Source organism: Neovison vison, chromosome 7, assembly GCF_020171115.1.
Source record: "Neovison vison isolate M4711 chromosome 7, ASM_NN_V1, whole genome shotgun sequence".
NCBI classification, from domain to species: domain Eukaryota; kingdom Metazoa; phylum Chordata; class Mammalia; order Carnivora; family Mustelidae; genus Neogale; species Neogale vison.
Genome location: NC_058097.1, coordinates 133,688,734 through 133,713,487, shown reverse-complemented (window position 1 = coordinate 133,713,487; position 24,754 = coordinate 133,688,734).

Genomic DNA, 24,754 nt, shown 5'->3' with positions numbered 1-24,754 from the left:
ATGCCTTAAACTTATACGGGGATGCCTGTCAATTATTTCTCAATAAAACCAGAAAACATTTTAAAAAGTGAAAATGGTAGAATAATACACTGAATCAACTAAAAGAAAACGACTGTTTAGCTATTTGTGTCTATTCAACAAGTTATTTTTGAAAAGGAGGATGAAAAACAACATGCTACCAGCAGACCATCATTAATAGAAATAATAAGCATTTCTCTCAATATTCTACCAAGAAGGAGGATGTTAATGAGAGGAATTGCTACGGAAGGGAGAAAGTTTTTTGTCGCTGATACTGTTTAGGATTGCTGGCACATGGTAAGAATGAAAAGTAGATATTAGGTCAGATTATTATTTTTCTTTAACTCTTCATAGTGTTCTCCAGTATTGTCTACGTGTGTCACAGAGTGATTCTGATTCCTGAGGAGAAATAGTTAGGCATGATCAGTACTCCCACCTGAATGGAATTTGGTCAAATCATTACCACCTGCTAGAGGAAAACTTCATCAAATGCCTCATCCCTGCTCCTGGTATGCCTAATAAGTCTCATAAGGGTCAAAGGCAATACACTCTGCCCTTTGATTCCCTCCCTCCATACACACAAGTACGCTTGAACACGCAGCCCAAAGTAATCCTCCTGGCATTAATAAAAAAATAATATATATAATATATTACATATACATATATATACACACACATATGCACACACACATATATATACACACACACACACACATATACATCTAACCTCCTAAAAGCAAACTCCCTCCTCTCTCTATTTCTGCCTAGACATTAGAGAGCCCTCTTGTTGCTTTCTTCCTTTTGCTTCTTGCTTTTTTGCCTAGACCTGAGTAAGTAATAAACCTTTGACTTAATTGGAGATCATTAGTGCTGATGTGCTATATTTTGACATCAAGTATCTCTATATGGGAGGGAATAGCACACCCAACAATGGGCCAAGTTGGGCCGTAGCATATCCTTCCTTGGTATGATACTGAATGCATGTTGAGTAGATAGAATTTCCAAAGGAAATGTCTGAGATATAAGAAAGAATAAAGAGGTGATGGGGTACCTGGGTGGCTCACTCAGTTAAGAAGTTGGCTCTTGATTTCAGCTGGGGTCATGGTCTCAGGGTCCAGGGATGGAGCCCTGCATTGGGCTTCACACTCAGTGGGGAGTCTGCTTAAGATTCTCTTTTCCTCTTCCTCTGCCCCTCTCCTGCTCACATGCACACACTTGTGCTTTGTCTCTCTCTCTCTCTCTCTCAAATAAATAAATCTTAAAAAAAAGCCAAGGAGGTGAATATGTAGATAGAACTAAACAAATATTACTTACATAAACAATAATAACAGTTTTTTTTCACAATTATTATCTTGGAGAAGGGTAAAGGCTTGGATTAAATATAGATTTTGATCACTTATATATGTAAATTATCATTAGTAGGAGAATTGTTGAATTAATAGAAATACAGTGTACCATGTCAAAACTAGTACAGGAAAATGGAATAAATTTTGCAAAAGTTCACTCAACCAAAATGGGTAGGAGGCAAAAAAAATGGGAAAGAGAAACACAGAATACACAAGAACAATAGAAAGGGAAAAATGAGATATTTGATTTAAACCCAAATGTCACAATTACAATAAAGTCAAGTGGAGCATAGTCTCCATTTAAAAACATTAACAGATTGGATTATTTCTAATGCAACTATGTACTGTCTATAAAAGGCCCATGTCAACATGAGAAAACAAGTAGTAAAGGTCAGGTCATAAAAAATGACATATTAGACAAATACTAACCAAATGAAAGCTGATATAATTATGTTACTATTAGACAAAAGAAAATAATTTCTGTTAAAAGAGAAAGAAGACCATGCCATGAAGAGGAAAAAAAAAAGTGATTTTACCAGGAAGACAGTAAATTAGTATTTGCCTAGGACTAGGTGTTGGAACAAATGAGAAGTGGCTATTAATGGGTACAGGGTTTATTTTGGGGGTGATAAACATATTCTAAGGTCAAATTATAATGACGATCGTGCAACTCTTTGAATATAGTAAAAATCACTGAATTATACACTTTAAAGGGGTAAATTCTATGGCATGTGAATTGTATTTCAACAAAGTTGTTATAAAAAAGTAAAATATTGATAATATTTAAGTTAGCAACCTCTGTTCTTTATAAAAGAAAACTATAAGCAGCGAAAGTGGAAGCCATACTGGAGAATATTTACAACACATGTAAGCCACAAAAGATGACAGTACAGAATATATAAAAATAGTAAGAATAAAATAGATTGTATGAAAGACAAACATATGATAAAGCAGGAAATCCAAATAGAATTAGGAATGTAAATTAAACCCAACCAATTTTATTATTAGATTGGTAAAAATTTTAGTCCTACCACAACACCTTTTGGCAAAAAGTTAAAGTGATAAAAATAGATTGTATGAAAGAAAGACAAACATATGATAAAGCAGGAAATCCAGATAGAATTAGGAATGCAAATTAAACCCAACCAATTTTATTATTAGATTGGTAAAAATTTTAGTCCTCCACAACACCTTTTGGCAAAAAGTTAAAGTGATGGTTCTCATGCATTTCTAGTGGGAATGTAAGCCAGTCTGTTTCAGTTTTGGTACGGAGGCAATAATAGTGAGATATTTAAGAGAATAGTTGTCTCCTCCATATAATAGCTTTTCCGTAGACAGATCTATATTTCAAATTTTGTATGAGGATTAAATGAGTAGACATTTGTAAGGCATACAGAACAGTGTTTGGAATTCATTAAGCATGCAATAAATATTAGCTATTATTGTTTGATGCTCAAATATGGTTTTTGTTGTGGCTTACTAGGGGTCTCAGAATGTACAGCACCATCTTCCTATCTTCCTTTCCTATATATATTTAATTTAAGTAAATAATGAGTCATAAAGAGTATTTTGATTCTAGGTCTAGCCCAGGTGAGGCTGCGTGCAAACAGACATGCCAGTAATGAGTTCCAGGAAGAAGGCAAGTTTTTGTCCCTCCCAAACTTGGCGCTGCCAGACTAGGGAAAGCCTTCCTACAGAAGACATTCAACAAGAAGTGAAGGAAAATGCAAGCTTCCTGCAGAGTTCAGTGGAAAAAAGAACATGAAGGGAACAAAGCAGAACCTTCTCTGTTATTCTTCCCAAATTTAACATAGAAGATAGCAAAACACAGTGAATAAGAGAGACCAAGAGTAGGTTCAGAAAATCAGAAGATTTTCTTCTAAAATTCATTGCTATATATTCTGTTGTTGCTCTTCGCTGGTATGTTAGAGGTCGAGATGATTAGGTTTTCTACTTGATGATGGAGTATTAGAGACCTGTAAGAACCACCGTCACTTTTAATGAAAGGGGAAAAGAATGAGAAATCTGATCTTCCTGCTGCAGGGCTTCTGGGGGGAGGGGACAAATGTTGATCAAACACTTTAACTACAGTATACTCTTGCCTGTCTCTAGTTGGGTCCTCCAGGCACCCTAGGCACTCAACCCATCAACGACAATTGACTTCCTATTTCGGATTTCTATAACAATGTAGCCGTTGTGCTGGATAGTGAAGCCCAGTCACTTCTCTGTAAATTCCTTTGATTAAATAAGTGATTGTTGGATAAATGACACAATCTAAACCTGAAAAGTTAAAAGAGAATCATGAGATGAAAAACAGGATGGAAGGAGATTAACTTTACAGTCACTTCTAGCTCTGATTTTTTGAATAGATATATTTGATAGCTATTGTCGGTCCAATTTCCTATTTCATTTTCCCTTGTGAAAATGAATGATTTATTGATAGGAGACAGAAAAATTGAGCAATTTTGCCTAGCGACTCAGAAGCGCCTAACTAAAATTGTGACATCGTTAATAATTATACCTACTTCTTCTTTTCCTTTTAGTGCTCCATCCCACTGCCCTCATATTTCCAGAGTATTCTGAGATGGTTCAAGAAAAATTTAATGCTCTATTCCAAATTTGCCTGTACCTTATGCCCTGCTCTCAGATGCAGAGATTGGCCAACTGTGTAATTCAAGTGAGAATTTATAATAGTAGACTTTATACAAACACTCTGCCCCGTCCAGGTAATGTTTGTCCTTTAAATAGTGTCTGATGTTTTAGGAAACTGGAATTCAAAGATGCAAGTCAGAGGGAGTAAAAAGAGATAGATAAGGGGCTTTGCTCATGTTTCTCAAATCACATCTCTATTCTGTAGGTAGTTTGTTACTTTATGTATAATGAAATTTAGACCTTAATGTAGAAGTCCTTCTTGAAGACAATTGTAGACACACAAAAAGGAGAAAGGGAGTCTCTGATTCATGAATCACGTATTTGTATTTCAACTGTTAATAAGTCTAAGAATTTACTAAAGTGAAAATAAAAACCTAATAAATATATATAATATTCAGTATAGTCACATGTTATCCAAAGGAATCTTAGAAGTATTAATTTGCATCAAGCTAAAAGCATGTGCTCACACTCTTAAAGCAGTGCACCCTAAATAGAGAGATGTCATTAGGCCAGAAAATCCTGAGCAAACTAAATCCATGAGTGCAAGAATATATTTTGAGATGTATTTCTTTGCTTTAGATAAAATTTTTTTGTCTGTATTGGTAAGATCCTTGAGAAGAAAAGGTTTCATGCGTAAATCAGTACATGCTGAATGAATCAATGAACGTAGAATGCACAAATGAACTTATGAAAGGGAAGAAACTATGGGTAAAACTCTAGTAATCAAAATTCTGATGGTCATTTCCAGCCAAAATTTCTGCAACGGATCTTTTTCTGAGGGCCTCATCTTGCTATGTACCTCAGTTAGAGAAGACTGTGACCTAACTTCTATCCTTAGGAAATTCACCTTCTAACAGGTCACTTTTTTCTGATATGATCTGTGGCTCCCTCATCCCTCAGACCACATCTGCTCACAACCCTCTTATTCTTCTTTTCATAATTTTAGCGTGGTTCTGAAAAGCTAAGTCTAAGCTGAAAGAGGACAGTGGAGAGCTTTACTTATTAAGCATGGAACATACCGGTCTCAAGGTAGAGAAATTTCACAACAGCAGGTTGTGATATGTTGACTCTTCAGTGTGGTCTTAGGATTTCCTTATAGCACAGGAAGGCCCTGGAGAATTACTGGGTAGTAGGGTAATGAGCGGATAGTTGAGTGAGAGTGGGGGGTGGGGTTATTTGGTGTGCATTTCTTTTAGGCCTAAGAATATGACAAGAACATGAAACACCCACATGCTTGGGCTATTTTTAACTACAACTACAAATAATATGCCAACAGTATAATGTCTTTTTAAAAAGAATGTTCTACTCCTTCCCAGATGGTTTCATAGAAATATAGATGTTATGCAATTATCACCATGGTAACCCCATATCTAGCAGTAAGAACTCAGCATGTCACTTATTTCTAACATTCCCTTGCCTTTTCTGAGCAACAGAATCCTAATCAATATATCTCTCTTTTGTAGTACCACCAGAACCTTTGAATCCTGTTTATATTACTTAATCTTTGTCCCCACTCCACACACACACACATGCACAATATTAAATTTAGAGCCATATTGAGGATCTCATAAGAAGATGTCGTATGAACGTATTTAATTTTCAAACAAATGAATTATCTATTCTGGAATCGCCTGCAACTTTGCAAAGAGCAGTCAAGAATTGATGCTCAGAACTGCTAAAGCGATGTGTAATTCCAATATTCAACAGATAGGAGTTTTAGGAACATGATTGCTGGCCTATCAAGAAAATACTATTACATATATTTTCATTGTGGTGGCCAATCTGGCACCATTACAGGATTAACTGAGAGAAGATGCAAATGGAAATATCTGTCTGTATTCATCAGGATGTTCTGTCAGTTGAGCCCAGTACCCATGAGATATGCTTTGGAAAAACTATGATCTTTTATTTTTATCTTCCTAGATGCAATAGTTACAGCATGTCTTTTTTAACAATTATATAGAAAAATGTAAATGTTGGGGTAGGATTACTCAACTTGGATCAGATAACCCTTTTGAACTTACCTAGGTCTATGGACTTCCCTACTGTTCATCCATTAGCCCATGCACTCATTTTTTTCCCCACAACTCCACAGGTATATTCACTCTCTATTGCTGCGTAACAATTATCCTGAAACTTGGGAGCCCCAAACAACTAACATTTATGATCTCACATTTTCCTTGGGTCAGGTAACTGGGTTGGCTGGATGCCTCTGACTCAGGTTCTTTCACAAGGCTGTGTCAGCCAGGGTTGAAGTCATCCCAGGGCTTAGCTGGGGGAAGGATCTGTTTCTGGTTCACTAATGTGGCTGTTGATAGTCTTCAGGTCTTCACTGGTTGCTGGACAGGGAATTCAGTCTCTTGCTACATGGACTTCTCTATATGAGTACTCACAATATCACCGTTCGTCTCCTTAGAATTGGGGGGGAGAGAGAGAGAGATGAAAGAGAAGAGTTAAAAGGGACAGAGAAATAACTACAAAAAGATAAAAGAAGCAAAATTTTTTTGCAATTCAATGTCAGAAGAGACATTCCATAATGTTTGTCCTGTTCTATTTGTCAAAAGAGAGGAACTAGCCCCCACTCACGGGGAGGATTACACAAGGCTGGGGGTACCAGAGATGGAATTATTGAGAACCACTTTGGAGGCTGCTGACCAAAGATGAATTCTGGGAATACAAATATGAAGAATGGGTATTCCAGTTTTAAATGTATGTCTATCAGAAGAAGTTAAGAGTTAGAGTTTACTAAGAAAATTATATAATGTGTTCTATGCTTAAATATAAATGCTTTAAAAGTTATCTGATGTTCATTTTAATCTTGTTGTCACCATCCTCAGTACAATCAGTGAAGTTAACTAAAATCTGATGCTTGCATATGGTGATTCTCATGTGTAGAAAAAATTAATTATGCCTCAGAATTTGATGTGTGAGTAACAAAAGAATTTGAGTCAAAATTATCTGAGATTCTAAAAATCTTCCAATATAAAATAGAATTTTATTCTCTGTCTAGAAGAGTGAGCAGCTCTAGAAAAGATGAACATGAAGTAGTAAGGGAGAAAGCATACGTGTGCCCACTTAGTGAAAATGAGTTCAAGCAACAGAGTTAATCAATAGAGCTACTAATGCCACAGATTACTCACTTTTTTTTTTAATCCTATCCCTAAAGCTTGTGAATTTCTCTTTTAGGTTTGATTCCCATAAGAGATATTAATTGAAGCCACAGAAAATATGTAAGAAACATTAAATTCATTTTTAAAAATCATATTCAGGGTGCCTGGGTGGCTCAGTGGGTTAAGCTTCTGTCTTCGGCTCAGGTCATGATCTCAGGGTCCTGGGTCCGAGTCCTGCATTGGGCTCTCTGCTTGGCAGGGAGCCTGCTTCCTCCTCTCTCTCTCTGCCTGCCTCTCTGCCTACTCGTGATCTCTCTGTCAAATAAATAAATAAAATCTTAAAAAAAATAAAAATCATAAAAATCATATTCAATCCATAGCTCTCCTCCAGTCTACTGAGCTGGACAGAGATTATACATCATCAAATTGGGGCCAACCTCCTCCCCTTTCCAGAATTATAAAAAGGTCTGAGGTTTTACACAGCTTAAAACATTTACGGGATCCCTTCCATCCTGGATCTATGCTGGTGACCATTGATATACTCATTTCTCCAAGCTGTATCAGGCCTTAAAAATTAACCCTAACTGTGAAAAATCTAACTCTGAGTCTTGGAGACTTTGGTCAAGGCATGAAGTCCCAGTGAGTGGAGTTCAGTCTCTCTAGTGAGTTCCTTCTGAGACATTCACAGTTCTATGAACGATCCAGTTTTAGCCTTGGGGCAGTGCCAGCTTGGAATACTTATTCCTTATTTTCCAAGCCCAGAGGTAATAATCACCTCCCCAGTTCTCCCCCAGCTCCTGCCATACATTAACATGATTCTACCCTTTTTCACATAAATACACCATTACTTTGAAACAAAGTAAACATTACTTTTTGAAAGTAATGAAGGATAGTCAGAAGAAAGGCAGGGTCAAGGCTCTCCCTTTCCCCCACCCTGCCCCATCCTAAAAGGAAAATTACCCTTACAAGGAAAAAAGCCCCCATCCTGTTATTCTAGGCTTTGCTCAGTACCCCAGCTTTTAGTCTTCCTACTGGGAGGACTTACAACTTGCATGTGGCAGAAAGGAAGAAAATGGCCATCGGAATACTAACCCAGGCCCTGGGACCAGCTCAACAACCGATGAGATACTTAAACAAAGAGCCTGATCTGGTGGCCTGTAACTGGCCTGTGTTCCTTGGGGCAGGGGTGGCTGCAGCCCTCTTGATCCCCAGGCTCCGAAATACCACCCTGGAAGGAAGGCTCCACACTTTCCCACGTAAACAACGACCTGGTAGGTAGATGAGTGTGTGGACAAGAACCTGACTGGGTGAGGGGCACACGGAGGCTTAAACAGATTCCAACAGCCCACGCCAACGAGCCCGCGAAATGCTCTAGATTTAACTGCCAAATTGGCAACACTCTCAGGTTCCCCCCACCCTTTGGGAGCGTTGTTCTCTCCTTCAACCAACTTTGCCTTGCTGCCCACCACCCTGCGTCAGGTCTACCACTTCATTCTTGGAAGAGGCAGAACCAAGAACCGTGGGACTGAAGGAAGAGAAATCCTTCAGCAAGAGAACTGTTTTATTCAAGGCACCAGCAGTTTCAGCTGGGAACAACAGGAAGTTAAAAATGACCATGATTTCTTTCTTTCTTTTTATTTTTTTTAAGATTTTTTTTTAAGTTATTTAACACAGAGAGATCACAAGGAAGCAGAGAGGCAGGCAGAGAGAGGAGAAGCAGGCTCCCCACTGAGCAGAGAGCCCAATGGGGGACTCGATCCCAAGACCCTGAGATCATGACCTGAGCTGAAAGCAGAGGCTTAACCCACTGAGCTACCCAGCCGCCCCTCAAGATTTTTTTTTCTATAGCAATATAAACAAAACATAAATTAATACGCTAATAAATTTTGCTATCACACGTATTGAATAAGATACTCCATCCTGTCATAGTGCCTGGATACTTACCACCAAGAACGACATTTTTCAGTAAGTTATGCAAGAGTCAGGTCAATCTCTACCTAAGACAGTCACACCACCACCTCCCGGGGTAGAAGCAAGCCTGGCTTGCCCTGAATCCAAGGCATATAACATTCTCCTCTCAACCTCTTAAAAAGTTAGTAATCCATGATCCTACAAGTCTGGCTGGCTCCCAAATAGGCTAAAGCACTGAGCCTTGGGAAAAAAAGAAATAGCAAAGAGAATTCGAGAGAAATATAAGAGGGAGTCTTACATTGTTGTTGGCACTTGATCAAAATGGGAGGCATCCTTGGCATTTTGCTTTTTCATATTATAGTTAAAAATGAATCCATAAATATGCCTTATGGAGTAATTCTGTCAGAAATGTATGTTGCCATTAGTTAACCTTACAAACACTCTTTTATGGCTGAGCTACAAAATCAATTATATTTGTTACTGTAGCAATAGTTCATCACAATAAAGTTTATCAAATAAGAAACTTGTTAATTCCAACCTGGCAGTTACTCATACCTTCCTATATTGCTAGATAACTCCTGTCACAATATATTACAATTGTTGCTTAGCCCTCTTTTTCTGTTACTATTCTACATTCGGCAAGGTTGCAGGGGCAGCAAACATTCTCTGAGCATCACAGAAATCCTATGCTTAGAAGCTATTCAATAAACATTCCTTAATAAATTATGGGGGGGAATATGAAATATACTGGTGGGAGGGAGAGGGAAGAGAAAACAGTGTAATAAGCCTACTCTTTCAAGACTTCGCCACACTAGAACAAAGCCAAGTAAAAGAAGTTGCAAAATCTATTTTTGCAAAATCTAAAAAAAAAATTTATTCCCTGCCCGTCCCAGTTTTGATTCCATCCATTTGCAACAAATATAATTGTATCTTGTGAAGAGTAGCAAGTTTCGTGAGTTTTGGAATTAATATGGGCTGGATTCAGGTTCTTTATTCTGCTATTTACTGAACGTTTGACTTTGGGCAAGTTACTTTACCGTAATAAGCCTTATTTTTCTTACTTCTAAAATGTGAACTATAACACTAACTAGCTCACAGAACTGTCCTGAGAATGAAAAAGACAATTTCCTTAACAGCACTTAACATAGTGCCTAATAAATGGTAAGTCTTTAATACATAATAGAATAGAAGCTATAAGAATATTTTCATTTAGCTTTACGGTCACGGACACAGGATGTTTACAGTGCTTTCTTCTCCCAAAAAAACAGCAAAATGGCTCAGTCAGTTAGGCCTCTGCTTTGGGCTCAGTTCATGATCCCGGGGGGCCTGGGATCAAACCCGGCATCAGGCTTCTTGCTCAGTAGGGAGTTTGCTTCTCCCTCTCCCCCTGCCTGCCACTCCCCCAGCTTGTGCTCTCCCTCTTTTGGTCAAATAAATAGCTAAAACCTTAAGAAAAAGAAAATAAAAAAAAAAAAAAAAAAAAAAGAAAAGAAAAGGAAAGGAAAGAAAAGAAAAGGAAAAAAAAAAAAAAAACAACAGCAGGGTTCCAGTGAGAGATGGAAATAGCAGCCCTGAGGGAAAGAGCCACAACAAGTTGTATGGATATTATAGTAGCTCTGCTCTCGTATGTTTAAATGGCCTACAAAGCCATTGGCCAGTACCCCTATGGGATAAAGAGGCCTTGCCTAGTGGCCTGATTAGATTAGGAAATACATTGTAATGGTATCCTCCATGCACCACACAAACCCAGGGTCTGTTACAGCAACACGTCTCGTATCCCAAATCTATAATATTTTCATTAGTACCATGGTAAAAATAAAAATAACTGTCATTCCACGAGGATCTTCTAGTTCCAGGTTCAGCTCTGCAAAATAAGTTTATTATTTACAACTTTTATAAAAACAACAACAACAAAAATTGATGCTAAGCACATTATGTAAAGTTCCCTACATCGTTTAGATAATCAGTAAGAAAGTAAGAATGAAAGATAGGCCTTTCTGCCTCCAAAGGTTGTGTCCTCAACTTTCCAATCACTTAGCCTATAAATATCACAAGGAGGAAATAACATTCCCATGTACCTGACATAAAGTCTGTTTCCCTCATTTGCATATATTTAAGCATCTCTTTGTTTTTCGTTTCATATTTATGTATGTAAAGTTAATTGCTGAAAAGATGTTAGCTTAGGTAATTGGAACAGCCTCTAAGATCAGATTTAACTCCTCCTATGCAAAACTGGCTCACCAGCTGTATCCAACAGCTTCCCACCCTACAAAATCATCATGCTTTTGGTCGCCTGGGTGGCTCTGTGGGTTAAGAGTCTGCCTTCAGTTCAGGTCATGACCTCAGGGTTCTGGGATCGAGCCCCCCATCAGGCTCCCTGGTTGGGGGGTCCGCTTCTCCCTCTCCCCATCTGTCCCTCCCCACCCACCACTCCCACTCATGTTCACACGCTCGCTCTCTCTGAAACAAAGAAATAAAATCATTTAACAAAAATTGTCATGCTTTGACTTTTTTTATCTTAACACAGGTAGGACCATCTGCTAGAATACCCTCTCTACCTTTGGACATGTCTACTTCCTTTCCTTTTTAAGCCTCTGGACAGGCACCCCTGGAAAGCTTTCTATGGACTCGTACCTCACTCACTGTGAGGTGTTCCTCTGCACCTTCCCCGCATCTCATGCATTCCCAGCTATACTATGTCCCATGTTTCACGACGCTTCTTTTACCTGCTCCTCTCTCCCTTTGCCACACTACACTGTGACCTTGAGAGAAAGTTTCATCTTTGCTATAACTTCTTGTTCATCCCAGAGCTCAACCCGTGGCATACACTTCAGGAATGTTACCGGATACCTCATCATCTTTATTAATAAGTACAATCTCATATTTGCACTTAGTTTTCTTCTTTTACAAATGGCTTCTCCAAAATGAAAGAAAATGATCTATACCACATTTCCACCTTCTGGGCCCCTCCCTAGCAGAGCACATTTTTGGTGACGTTATCTAATACCTGGGCTGAATCATGTCTAAGGCCTTAGGTTGCTCACATAAATCAACATTTCACTTTCAAGATTCAGGGAAGTACAAACGGCTGTTAAAAGCTGCCACCTTGAAATTAGTACTGCCTTATTTCTTTTAATAAATAGTTACCAAAGGAAGTAAATAACCATACTAGCTTTGGGTTTTCAAAAGCGTCCTGATAGTATTGATCCAAGCATGAACAGATTGCTTCTTACAAATAAACTGCAGGTGGAATGATATTAGTTTATTTTTAATCATCCCTCTTCTAAATATGTTTTGTTTTTCTTTCACGGAACAAAGAATTGAATCAATTCCAGACTGTCTGGAGCCAGCAGAACATAGGGAAATGATGACTAGCAGGGCATGGATTTTAGTATATATTTATATGCTCAATTTATATGTCTAATCACAAATAATATGAAAATAATTCATAAAAATCAAACTAATATCATGAAGACAATATACTGTTGTCCCTAACCCTCAAGCCTGCCTCTCCAGATGTGTGCCAAGAACCAGATTACCGTGACTGATACTGGTTGTATGTGAAGAGTCATGTGTCTCCCTCCCCCGAACCCAGCCTGAAAGATTTTTAAGCATATATTTGGTCAAGCCCTGAGAACATTCATTCACTTGGCTATTCCTTCTTTCCTTCCTTCACTCCTTCAATGAACCAAGAGATATTCTGCTCACTGGGGATACAGAGACACAAAACACGCAAGTCTGACTTTCCAGCAGCATGATGGCAACACGTCTAAGTAACTACGGGGGAGTGTGAGCAATCGCTTGCATGGTCCTCTGGAGGCAGAGCTGTGCCAGCCCAGAGAGGGTCCCCGAAGTCTTAAGGACAGAGAAGGTAGCAAAGATGATGATCAAAACGTATTTTTCTTCTCATTTCTAGGAGCCTGAGATGCCATCATTGCTGCCTTTGTTAAATGCGGTGAACACATCATGGCATCTGAGGAAAGACGCAGAGAGCCCAAGGGTAGCGCCGCTCTTTATGATTTGGTTGCCTTTTGGCAAATTTTGGTTTCCGCAAGCTTCTCCATCTGCAAAATGGAGATAAAGATGCTCAGCCTTTCTTTCATGTGTCCTTTCAAAGTGATTACATTTATTAAAAAATAAAACTTACGTGAAAGGGCTATGCAAATTACCACTCAAATGGGAGTCGTGTTTTCTGGATTCAAAAAATTGAGTGATGAATTAGAGCTAGTGGAAATGTCAAAAAAGAAAAGGGGGGGTGTGGGGGATGGGGAGGGATGAGAAAAAAAATGTGTTAATGATATCCTGAGACACTATATATACTCTTAATATTTACAAGACTGCTCTATGGATATTTCCACCATTCCGAATCCTCGATGTCTCAGAGATAGATTCACCCCCTTATTATACTGTACCTTCAACTTAATATAACAGAAGAAGACTAAATAAGAAAGTTACCCTAAAATTCAGTTTTTCTTTAAATTACTGCTATTCCTACCCCCTCTACTTGGCGTCAGGGATTTGACTGTCATAGTCGCTTTGTCAGACAATAATAAAAACTAAGTTATTCGTGCATCATTTGGCCTTTGCTGAAGAGAAGTCCAAATGATGTGTGAATGATGCATTCTTACTATTATATTCAGTGATATTTGTTCTTGATTTAAAAATAAGAAACCCAGGAAAAATGGAGAACATTTTCTATTATTGCTTGTTTCAGTAAAGGAAATGTTAAGGTTGGACAGTATCACAAACCACACCAGGTATAGTAGTTTACCAGAGATACCATTTCCTTTATATGACAAAGCGAACCAATTATAAACAAACAAACAAATAGATGGAGAGACAGGGAGAGGGAGGGAGGGAGAGAGAGAAAAAGAGAAAGAGAAAGAGATTCCATATCTTCAAATAAATTTAAGGAGAGGGGAAAAAAATCACAAGGAGGTTGCAAAGAGCTCAGGAATATCAAAAAGTGTACTTATTTCCCATGGAAATTTGGTCTATAAATAACAGTGCCGGCAGCACTATTTTAAAATCAGGTACAGAGCTGCAGAGAGTGTTTTTAAGGGATTGGGAAATTAAAGTAAATTCACATTTGTAAAATTTGACGCTGGTGACCTGCAATGCTCAATTCAATTAATCAAAGACTCAGGAAAATGCTGTCTTCCAGTGAGGTCTGTGGAGAGGCTGTGCTCCCAAGGCCCATCATGTGTTCACTTAGCTTGGCAGGGCCCATGGGATGAGTGAGGTGGTTTTATTTAATGCTGTATTTCTATCCTCCTCATGGCAAGACATTCGAAAGACACTGAACTGAAATGGTTTCACTAAATATTTTATGTAATCTCTCACTGTAAGTTTTTCTCCCTGAAATTTTGTTTATTCAGAAAAATCTTGCACCAGAAGAAAATGTTAAAAAGAAAGTAAGTTAGGTAATGGATTAAAACAACCTCTCCTTAAACGTAGTTGAAAATCTGAAGATGAGTATTCGATGTTCAGATCTGTGTTTTCTTTACCTTTTGTAAAAAGAAGTATTAAATGCTATGCATTTGCATAAGAATAGCCAGTAACATTTAATGAGCTGCTATTATGTGCTAGATAATATGCTGTGTTTTCAGTGAACTGTCTCATGTAATTTTCTCAGGGGTCCTATCTAGTAGGTATTATCATCCCTTTTATCTAAATGAAGAACACAAGACTTGGAAAGATTAAGTAACCAGAGCAAGCGCCGCAGGAAGCAAGTGATGGAAGGTTTAGAACACCTACAGCCTGACTTCAAAGGTAGTCCGACTTCAAAGCCAACATTAACCCATGTGCTCTGCTACTTCCATCAGCCTTGGTACTATAATTTAGTCCTGGCTCCTGGTCCAGTCCATCCTATTGGCTGAGTCAATGGAAGGATTCTCAGGTGACCCAGGAACACCTAGATCCAAAGAGTGCTGGGCCAGGAGCAATCATTGTTCTCTCTCCTAAGTCCTTAATATATACAGTTCTAGATTTCTTTGTAGGACTAATTCACAAATTCATCTCAAGTAGTGCTGTCTCCAAACCTACTATCAAAGCCTTGTAGAGATGCACAGGATACTCCTTTCTTTCCACCAGAAATTATTACAGACTTCCTAAAACAATCATGCCTACCTTTCCTGTTCCACAACCAGAAATGGTTTTATTGCCTGAAATAAGTTGGTCTGGTATTTCTTTCCATGTTCCTGACATTTGTAAGCTGCAGAAATCTCAGATGTGGTCCCCAAATAACTCCTTGTTAATAAAAACTCCTCGTGAATAAATAAGAAAGATAAGAGCTTGTGTCTTTTTATACATTTCTTTCCTAACCTGACCTTGAACTTACTCAGTTGGCCTAAGAAATCATAGCTTTTAGTTTGAATAAAATCAAATGTGGAGACTGCGTTTCTCAGAATTCCCTAATCTCTGCACATCTCCATAAATATGTTACCATATAGGGAGTTCTTTCCAACTCCAGAAAATGTGATACGCTACCCACACTATGTGATTTAAACCTCAAGATAACTCCATGATTTTGATGGTTTTTACTTTATGAAAGAAGAACCTTTAGTAAAAGGGACTCTATGTCTCACTTATGGTTAAATAGCTGAGATCGGTTTCTTTTTTTTCCTTCTTTTTTTTTTTTATTTTTTCTGAGATGGATTTCTTACTCATGGTCCTTTCACTGTGAATACATATTCCCTACCAGTCATCTTATACACTTCTCTACTCCTGCCACTTAACTCTCTCAATATTTTTACTAAGAAAACAAAAATGTATATTCACAATTCCCTTATAACACACTTTAGTACTTATTGAAAAATTTCTCTCTCTTTCTTTTTTTAATTGAATTCTCTAGTGTAATGATCAGAGAACTGGGATCATTAGCATTTTTTTTGGATAAAATTGGTTGGAAATTACCTGGAGTTAACGTTATTGAATCTGGGGTACCTGGGTGGCTCAGTCGTTAAGTGTCTGCCTTCAGCTCAGGTCAGGATCCCAGGGTCCTGGGATCGAGTCTTGCATCGGGCTCCCTGCTCCCCGGGAAGCCTGGTTTCCCTCTCCTACTCCCCCTGCTTGTGTTCCTGCTCTTACAGTCTCTCTGTCAAATGAATAAATAAAATCTTTAAAAGTGAAATAAAATAAAATTATTGAATTGGAACTTAAAAATAGTGTACTTTCCTCATTTCACTTTACCTTTTGCAGAGATGATAACAGCGTTACATATGTTAAAGGGAACTCTGGAGTCCCACCTTCACTGCTGACAGAGGGAAGGCGGAGGAATGCCCCATTTCCTTGCATTATCACAATTACCTTTGAAAATGTTGTTTTAAGTCAGGTTGACAAAGCCCAGACATTGTTAGAGGCTTTCTCCTTCCAGATGTACAGACTGCTGAGGTCTACTGAGAACAGACTTTTCGTTGTTATTGTTGTTACAGAGGGGAAGGACATTTCACACTCCTTAAAACTATTAACAAACACCTAAGCCCTAACATAAATGCTTTGTCAAGACCTCACTCATCTCACTTTTGAAAAATGTTTAGGAAAACTGAATGCAAGCAAATTTGGGGATGCATGATGCCTAATGTTTCTGTAAAGCAAGCATTAGTTAATAAGTTGGTCATTGAGAATTCCACTCGCATTTCTTTTAGGAATGGAAATTATTTCAGATTAAAGACCATGTTTCTTACAGGGAATGCTCTTTTGTTTTTAAATATTGAGTTGAGAACTTTTCTCCTGGGCCTGTTTTTTGTACATCTGATATTTCCTCAGGATTCCAGACTCATCTTTCTCACTCTAAAACACAGAGATTTCAATGCCCCCTTCAAATCAACAACCTGTAAAGAGCTAAATATGAGATTTGGTCCCAAACTAGAAAATTTTCCTATGTTCCGTATGAATCATTTAGAACAATTATTCTTCAGAAATATAAGCTGTAAGTATCTCTAAATATTCCATTTTGTCTTCAATCAGTTCTTCCATTCAGAATACACTTGCTTTCCTAATATACGCTCCACATGCTTATTTGGCCATGTGGGGTTACAGCAGTGAAAAAACAAAGCAAAACAAATAGAAATAGGTAAATAAATTGCTGACCTCATCAAACACATCGTAGTTGAGGGAATGAGACAATGAAGAAATAAAATGTGTAAAATATCAGCTAGGGATAAAAAGATCTGGAGAAAAATGAAGCAGGAAAAGGAGATAAATGGGCCAGAGGAGAGCTTACAGACCAGGATGGGGCAGGATCTGGATAACTATGGCTTCCAATGAGAACTGCTATCAACTAGGCTAACACACAGGGATTTTTTTCTGTTGGTCCCAAGGCAGATTATAGTAGTGAGGTACATATATTGGGGAAGAAGTGGGGGTAGTAGTCCCAAGCTTCTTCCTTGTCAGACTTGCCAAAGGTGACTTGCAAAGCCAGTGATCTGGATCCCTCTCTGATTTATCCAGAGCAAGTGGAGGCCAAGAGTGAGCTCATGACTTCAACAGTCAGAGGCATGGGGGTCAGGGGCAGGGAGGAGGGCACAGTTCCTCATATTTCATGCCCAAATCCTTTGATTCTATGTCAATTACCAGAACTACTTCACAATATGGAATTTCAGGTTTAGAAAACTGCCTCCTGAAAGTTTTTCTTTCAGCCTTCAAAGCAGAATGGGGGTAAAAACTCAGTCACAAACCATCCTGCATTGAAACGTTGCATTGAAATGATTACTTCTTGGTATGACCCATTAGAGGGTAGGATCCTCAATGCAAGAACAATATGTTGTTCAACTGTCTACCCTTTATGCTTGACTTAGGGTAAAAGTGAATAACTATTTAATGTACCATATGAGAGAGGCTAAAGCACTACGCTCAGCATGTTCTACATTGGTCTTTGCCTGTAGAGACTAAACTCCTTAGCCAATCCTCCAAATTTATAAATCAACTGTGTTCCTGGCCTGACTTGACTCCTATTATATTATTCCACTATAAACCACATTCCAATCATATTGAATGGACTTCTGTTCCCTAAACACAATCAGATATGTTTTCAGCTTTGTATTTTGCTCAAGTTCTTCTCTGGGCTTGACATATATCATCCCTCTTACTTCTAATATGTCATTTTTTATTTACTACTCTAAACCAACTCCCATATTTTTTTTTTCCTATAGAGTTTTCCTTAATATCTATTACATTCACCTATGTCATTAACTATTTCCTCCTCTGGGCACCCACAGACTGATGCAGAAGAACTTATTCCATCATGGTGTAATTGAAATTAGTTGTTTGCATAATTGTCACATTTCAAGAAACACTGTCTCTTATTTGTCAGCAAATCTCTTTTCTTCCCTGCTTCCCCTAAGTCCCAGGGGAATCGAGTTCATTTTAAGATGAAAGTGACTGGCAAAATTCCAGAAAAGAAGAAAGAGAGGGAGAAATAACAGATTTAGGATTTGTTGGTGGAGGCTGCCTTAAAGCTAAACAGAATCTCCATTGAATTTTCCTCTTTCAACGCTTTGAAAGATGTGGAGGAAGGAAGATATTCTTGGAGAAGCTCTTTTAATAAGATTTGATCCCAGACTCAGGCATGTAAAGAGAGTTACATTTTCCTTCCTTTGTTACTTACATTATATAAACAAAGTAAATATCAAAATATTTAAAACAAAACAAAGCAAAACAAAGTGTCAGTGTCTTTCCAACAATAAAGAAAAGAGTCAAGGGCATGCAGGGTTTATGAAGAGAATTTGAATAAAAGAGAACATTCTGATAGGTAACAATTTTAAGATTTATTTTATGAGGAAAAGTCTATACTGAATGTAAAAATTGAATAGTTACTTTTGAATCCTCATTAGTAGACATTAAATTTTGTTATTAATTTATATAGAGTCTCAAGTAAATTATTGAAAATTTTAATAAAATAGAGATAACAAAGTTTCAGAAAGTCTATTACTTTCATAAAAAGAGCTCTGTGCTAGTGTATATACATAGAGAAACACATTTCAACAGAAAAGTCATGTAATTTGACATCAGTACCATGCCAATGTGTATGAAAATTGCCGGTTTCTTGACTCAGCCCAGAGCCTCCAGTGATAGCCCTAAGGTACTCTAGTTAGGCCTGGCATCCAAGTTAATCTAGTTAAATGTTTTATGAAATTCTGCTGTTATTGTCATTGTTCTCTGTGTTTTCTAGGTGATTCAAGAAGAAGTTTTAACAATCACAATTCATTGAAATACTTCACAAATCTTTGCCAGCAGAGCTGTTTCTGTCGGTTACATCCTGAATTTTCAATTTCCGCTGCTGTTCCTACTGCGGGTTCCGTGCTTCCTTTCCCTAATTCTACATTTCCTAATCCTTCCCAGAGACTTGCTAACCGTCAGAACTAAAACCAGCCAACACTCCTTGAATTCTTACTACATGCTAGGACCTGCTAAGTCATTTGTAGATATCAGTACATCATGTTATCACGTTGGAAATGGCTTTGGTGGACTAACAAAGCAATTCTCTAAGTCTCTTCTTCAAGTTTCAAATTAAAATATTTTAAAAAATATTTATTTATTTATTTGAAAGAGAGAGAGAATGTGAGTAGGGGAAGGAGCAGAGGGAAAGGGAGATAGAGAATCTCAAGCAGACACCACGCCTCAGCATGGAGCCCCACGAGGGGCTCCATCTCATCACCCTGAGATCATGACCTGAGCCCAAATCAAGAGTCAGACATTCAACCAATTGAGCCATCCAGGTGCCTCTCAAATTAAAACATTTTTTATGGCAAAATTTCAATAATCAGTACAAAGTTGCTTCTGGGCTATTATATCAACAGTACAAACTCATATACTTAAAGACCTTACAGATGTAACATAAATAAGTGAAGGAGACTAAATTTAAGGTAATAAGGAGTGGTAGTGACTATGGTAAACTAGACCGTGTGTACATCATATACAGGAACTGAAATTCAAATTTACTATTTTTGAACAACTGTATAGGTTATAATGAAGGCCAATAAGTTCCCAATTTTGTAAAGATTTATTTATTTATTTGGGAGAGAGAGAGAGGAGGAGGAGCAGGGAGAGAGGGAGAATGAGAGAAGTAGACTCCCACTGAGTATGGACCCTGAGGCAGGACTCCATTCCAGGACCGATGAGATCCTGAAGTGATCTGAAATCAAGAGTTGGATCCTTAACTAACTGACCCATCCAGGCACACCAGTTTCCAATTTTTTTTTTTTTTTAATAAGAGTTGATGGTTATCATGATGATCATAAGGCAAAATGAGAATTTTTAGTATTTTTAGAATACCTTTAGATTTACTGAAAGGTTTCAAGAACAGTACAGAGTTCCTATGTAGCCTCAACCCAGTTTCTACAGCTGTTAACATCTTACATTCATATGGCACATTTGTAAAAACTAATAAACAATATTTCACTTATTATTACTAAAGTGAATACTTTATTCATGTTTTTGTATCTTTCACTAAAGCCATTTTTCTGTTCTAAGATCCCATAAGGATATACGTAAATCATCATCTCTATTTATTTTTTATTTTATTTTTAAAAAAGATTTTATTTATTTATTTGACAGAGAGAAATCACAAGAAGGCAGAGAGGCAGGCAGAGAGAGAGAGAGGAGGAAGCAGGCTCCCTGTTGAGCAGAGAGCCCGATGCGTGACTCGATCCCAGGACCCTGAGATCATGACCTGAGCCAAAGGCACAGCTTAACCCACTGAGCCACCCAGGCGCCCATTATCTCTGTTTAGAACCCTCTAGCCTAACATCTTTTGTCAGATTTTCCTTGTTTTGAGTGACTTTATATTTTTAAAAAAATTCATTCATTTTGACTTTGGTGTTTTTTTATGGTAGACTGGGTAGACATCCCCCAGCTGAGAAAGTATCTGTTAGATTTCTCCACTGTAAAGAAGTGCTATAAGAAACTCTTTTTTCCCCTTTCCATATAGTACACTTTCGAAGATAATTACTCTTAAGGAGTTCACTCCTTAAGGAGCCTATCTTAAGGGATGATGTGTTAGGTTTCACCTCCTTGAGGAAGGAGTACCTACATAAATCATTTGGAATTCCTCTGTATAGGATATTTGTCTATTCTCTCTTATTTACTCATTTATTCAGTTATTTATTTATGTTACTATAGACTCATGGATATTTGTTTTATACTTTGGGTTATAACTCAATATGGTTTTATTTATTATCTTGTTCAAATTATTCTAGCTCTTGATACTGGAGGCTCTTCTAGCTATGTTTTGTGTCTCTTTGATACACATTCATCATTTTTGGTGTGGTTTGATACTTCCTTACCTTCTGTGCTAAAAATGCCCCAGGCTCATCTTCTTTATTCCCTGCCCCAGACCTAGAATCAGCCATTTCCCCAAAACCTCGGGTTGCTTTTGTTGGAGAATAGCACTAGAAAATAAGATCAGGGCACTGGATATATTCACTTCATATACAGATAGCTATAATTTTGATATTTCACTATCTGAATCTATAGTAACCTAACCATGAATAAATATTCATGTCTCTAACTCCAATCCAGAACCACATGATTCATTCTAGCTTCCATCCCTTGCTTATCTGTTAGTCCCCTCTCTAACAGGGAGACTCTTGGCTCCTATTACAGACCATACATTGATTTACTTGTTTAATCCAAGTATCTATCTATAGTGGTTTCAAAAAAAAATAAGATTTTATTTATTTATTTAACAGAGACAGAGAGAGATCACAAGCAGGCAGAGAGGCAGGCAGAGGGAGAGGGAGAAGCAGGCTCCCTACTGAGTGGAGAGCCCGATGCGGGGCTCGATCCCTGGACCCTGAGATCATGACCTTAGCTGAAGGCAGATGCTTAACCAACTGAGCCACCTAGGTGCCCCTCAAAATTTTTAACTTGCATTGCCATGGGAAGCAATTTTACCAGTTTAAGAATAGTGGGGATGTATCTTTCTTTTGCCTTTAGTTTTACAATTTCTGCTAATTTTCAAAGTTGCTGACGTCAATAACCTCTACAACTCTTTCATTAGTGAAGTTATGTCGTGCATTTTTAATAAGGATGGATTCTTTCCTCCGAGTCTGCATTCCAGCCTGGATCCCTAGATCTCATTTACTTTTAAAATTTATGTAACTATTAAGGTTCACTATTTGTGCTGTAAGAGCTATGGGCTTTGACAAAAGCATGTATCCACCATTACAGTATCTCAGACTAATTTCATTGCCCTAAAAGTTATCTGTGCTTTATCTTATTCAACACCTCCCACTCTCAAACCTTGAAGCACCAGGCTGCTTTCCACCTCTGTAATTTTGTCTCTTTTATTGTGTCGTGTAAATGGAATCAGAGAGTATACAGACTTTTCAGAATGAATTCTTTTTTTTTTCAATTTATTTATTTTCAGAAAAACATTATTCATTATTTTTTCACCACACCCAGTGCTTCATGCAAGCCGTGCCCTCTATAATACCCACCACCTGGTACCCCAACCTCCCACCCCCCCGCCACTTCAAACCCCTCAGATTATTGACTTCTTTCACTTAGCTATATGCATTTAAGATCTTAAAAGTTCTGAACACAAGGGAAAAAATGTAACTATGTGAGCTGGTGGATATTAACTGAACTTAAGGTGGTCATCATTTTGCAATAGATACATATATCAAATCATTACATTGTACACTCTAGCATAATGTTATATGTCAATTATATCTTGGTAAACTGGAGAAAATGAAGAGGGTCTCTTGTAGATAGCAAAAAATGGAATTTCATTTATGTTGCATGCACAGATAGTTTTCTTTATTTTTTTTAACCTCTGAATAGCACTCACCTATATGGATTTCTCCAGGTTAGTTTATCCATTTACCTACTGAAGAAGCTCTTGATTGCTTTGAGTTTTCGATGATCATGATCACTCTGATATAAATATATGTACACAAGTTTGTGTGTGGATATAAGTTTTTAAATTGAATGAGTAAATGGGTTGGGCTAAGACCCTGTATGATGAGTATGATAAGAATGTGTTTAGTTTATGCATTTGTGCTGAGCACAGCATAACTTGTAGACTTGAATCATTGTATATACAATTATAACTAATGTAACATCATGTGTCAACTATACCTCATTTAAAAAAATGTGCTTAGTTTTATAAGAGACTGCCAAAGAAACTGTCTTCCAAAATGTCTCTACTATTTTGAATTCCTACCAGTAATGAATGAAAGCTCTTGATACTCTGTATTCTTGCCAGTGATTGACATTGTCTGTTTTCTGAGTTTTAACCATTCTTACAGATATACAGTGATTCTTATTGTTTTAAATTACAATTTCTAATGAAAAATGATTTTGATCATCTTTTGATATCTTTATTTCCCATATGCATACGTTCTTTGCTGAGGTGTTTGGAAGAAATGGATGCATTCCTAGAAACATATAAACTACCAAAATTGAACCAGGAAGAAATAGAAAGCCTGAACAGACCCATAACCAGTAAGGAGATTGAAACAGTCATTAAAAATCTCCAAACAAACAAAAGCCCAGGGCCAGACGGCTTCCCGGGGGAATTCTACCAAACATTTAAAGAAGAACTAATTCCTATTCTCCTGAAACTGTTCCAAAAAATAGAAATGGAAGGAAAACTTCCAAACTCATTTTATGAGGCCAGCATCACCTTGATCCCAAAACCAGACAAGGATCCCATCAAAAAAGAGAGCTATAGACCAATATCCTTGATGAACACAGATGCGAAAATTCTCACCAAAATACTAGCCAATAGGATTCAACAGTACATTAAAAGGATTATTCACCACGACCAAGTGGGATTTATCCCAGGGCTGCAAGGTTGGTTCAACATCCGCAAATCAGTCAATGTGATACAACACATTAATAAAAGAAAGAACAAGAACCATATGATACTCTCAATAGATGCTGAAAAAGCATTTGACAAAGTACAGCATCCCTTCCTGATCAAAACTCTTCAAAGTGTAGGGATAGAGAGCACATACCTCAATATCATCAAAGCCATCTATGAAAAACCCACCACAAATATCATTCTCAATGGAGAAAAACTAAAAGCTTTTCCACTAAGGTCAGGAACACGGCAGGGATGTCCATTATCACCACTGCTATTCAACATAGTACTAGAAGTCCTAGCCTCAGCAATCAGACAACAAAAGGAAATTAAAGGCATCCAAATCGGCAAAGAAGAAGTCAAATTATCACTCTTCGCAGATGATATGATACTCTATGTGGAAAACCCAAAAGACTCCACTCCAAAACTGCTAGAACTTATACAGGAATTCAGTAAAGTGTCAGGATATAAGATCAATGCACAGAAATCAGTTGCATTTCTCTACACCAACAACAAGACAGAAGAAAGAGAAATTAAGGAGTCAATCCCATTTACAATTGCACCCCAAACCATAAGATACCTAGGAATAAACCTAACCAAAGAGGCTAAGAATCTATACTCAGAAAACTATAAAGTACTCATGAAAGAAATTGAGGAAGACACAAAGAAATGGAAAAATGTTCCATGCTCCTGGATTGGAAGAATAAATATTGTGAAAATGTCTATGCTACCTAAAGCAATCTACACATTTAATGCAATTCCTATCAAAGTACCATCCATCTTTTTCAAAGAAATGGAACAAATAATTCTAAAATTTATATGGAACCAGAAAAGACCTCGAATAGCCAAAGGGATATTGAAAAAGAAAGCCAAAGTTGGTGGCATCACAATTCCGGACTTCAAGCTCT